Source organism: Oncorhynchus keta, chromosome 22 (genome assembly GCF_023373465.1).
Source record: "Oncorhynchus keta strain PuntledgeMale-10-30-2019 chromosome 22, Oket_V2, whole genome shotgun sequence".
Classification (NCBI taxonomy): domain Eukaryota; kingdom Metazoa; phylum Chordata; class Actinopteri; order Salmoniformes; family Salmonidae; genus Oncorhynchus; species Oncorhynchus keta.
Genome location: NC_068442.1, coordinates 40,401,381 through 40,403,825, shown reverse-complemented (window position 1 = coordinate 40,403,825; position 2,445 = coordinate 40,401,381). Strand labels below are relative to the sequence as shown.

At 49.7% G+C, this 2,445-nt stretch overlaps 1 long non-coding RNA gene across 1 annotated transcript; it reads left to right on the top strand.

Moving 5' to 3' along the window:
- The first annotated feature begins 1,350 nt into the window (after window positions 1-1,350).
- LOC127910830 (uncharacterized) lies at window positions 1,351-2,244 on the top strand. The gene is made up of 3 exons (XR_008076287.1): window positions 1,351-1,445; window positions 1,644-1,693; window positions 2,024-2,244. It is a non-coding gene; the product is annotated as an uncharacterized LOC127910830 (long non-coding RNA).
- The last annotated feature ends 201 nt before the right edge of the window (window positions 2,245-2,445 follow it).

Here is a 2,445-nt window from a genome sequence, read left to right as displayed (position 1 = left end):
TTTCTTGAATAATGACACCATATTTAACAACATCATCAATGCTGTAACGGCCTGAAACAACATCAATGCTGTAAGACCATACAACACATCCTCCAACGGCACGACGATGAAACCATCAATGCTGTAAGCCTGTCGACCATACAACACATCCTCCAACGGAGTGACGATGAAACAACTTTACAAGGTGCCATTTGAGAGAAACTCTGACAGAGTCAAGAATATGCGACATGACTTTGTAGAGGTATGTATGCAACACTACTTCCACTACTTCAGACATACCATATTTACTCATCTGTATATCCTTTTGTCTGTTACAGAGAGTATTGGAGCTGGATGCCCATGTAATTCGCCATGAATTTATTTATGTGGATGAGGTTGGCTTCAACCTCACCAAAACTAGGCGCCGCGGAAGAAATGTAATAGGACAGAGGGCATTTACCAATGTCCCCGGACAGCGTGGGGGTAATATAACTGTGTGCTGCCATCACTCAAAACAGGGTTCTGCATCACAATGCCACACTGGGTCCGTACAACACTGGCCATATGCTCACTTTTCTGGATGCAATTTACACAATGCTTGTCCCTGATCCAGATCAGGAGCCTGATAGATTTGTCGTTTTTATGGGACAATGTTCGTTTTCACCGGGCTGTTCTGGTCCAAAACTGGTTTGCCACCCATCCACAATTTGCAGTTTTGTACCTACCCCCATATTCACCTTTTCTAAATCCCATAGAGGAATTCTTCTCAGCCTGGAGCTGGAAAGTGTATGATCGCCAACCCTATGCCCGCATGTCGCTTCTCCAGGCAATGGAGGACGCATGTGGGGACATAGAGGTTGCCTCTGTCCAAGGTTGGATACGCCATGCTAGGAGATACTTCCCTCCATGTGGGGACACAGAGGTTGCCTCTGTCCAAGGTTGGATACGCCATGCTAGGAGATACTTCCCTCCATGTGGGGACATAGAGGTTGCCTCTGTCCAAGGTTGGATACGCCATGCTAGGAGATACTTCCCTCCATGTGGGGACATAGAGGTTGCCTCTGTCTAAGGTTGCATACGCCATGCTAGGAGATACTTCCCTCCATGTGGGGACATAGAGGTTGCCTCTGTCCAAGGTTGCATACGCCATGCTAGGAGATACTTCCCTCCATGTGGGGACATAGAGGTTGCCTCTGTCCAAGGTTGGATACGCCATGCTAGGAGATACTTCCCTCCATGTGGGGACATAGAGGTTGCCTCTGTCCAAGGTTGCATACGCCATGCTAGGAGATACTTCCCTCCATGTGGGGACATAGAGGTTGTCTCTGTCCAAGGTTGCATACGCCATGCTAGGAGATACTTCCCTCCATGTGGGGACATAGAGGTTGCCTCTGTCCAAGGTTGGATACGCCATGCTAGGAGATACTTCCCTCCATGTGGGGACATAGAGGTTGCCTCTGTCCAAGGTTGGATACGCCATGCTAGGAGATACTTCCCTCCATGTGGGGACATAGAGGTTGTCTCTGTCCAAGGTTGGATACGTCATGATAGGAGATACTTCCCTCCATGTGGGGACATAGAGGTTGTCTCTGTCCAAGGTTGCATACGCCATGCTAGGAGATACTTCCCTCCATGTGGGGACATAGAGGTTGTCTCTGTCCAAGGTTGGATACGTCATGCTAGGAGATACTTCCCTCCATGTGGGGACATAGAGGTTGTCTCTGTCCAAGGTTGGATACGCCATGCTAGGAGATACTTCCCTCCATGTGGGGACATAGAGGTTGTCTCTGTCCAAGGTTGGATACGCCATGCTAGGAGATACTTCCCTCCATGTGGGGACATAGAGGTTGTCTCTGTCCAAGGTTGGATACACCATGCTAGGAGATACTTCCCTCCATGTGGGGACATAGAGGTTGTCTCTGTCCAAGGTTGGATACGCCATGCTAGGAGATACTTCCCTCCATGTGGGGACATAGAGGTTGTCTCTGTCCAAGGTTGGATACGCCATGCTAGGAGATACTTCCCTCCATGTGGGGACATAGAGGTTGCCTCTGTCCAAGGTTGGATACGCCATGCTAGGAGATACTTCCCTCCATGTGGGGACATAGAGGTTGTCTCTGTCCAAGGTTGGATACGCCATGCTAGGAGATACTTCCCTCCATGTGGGGACATAGAGGTTGCCTCTGTCCAAGGTTGGATACGCCATGCTAGGAGATACTTCCCTCCATGTGGGGACATAGAGGTTGCCTCTGTCCAAGGTTGCATACGCCATGCTAGGAGATACTTCCCTCCATGTGGGGACATAGAGGTTGCCTCTGTCCAAGGTTGGATACGCCATGCTAGGAGATACTTCCCTCCATGTGGGGACATAGAGGTTGCCTCTGTCCAAGGTTGGATACGCCATGCTAGGAGATACTTCCCTCCATGTGGGGACATAGAGGTTGCCTCTGTCCAAGGTTGCATACG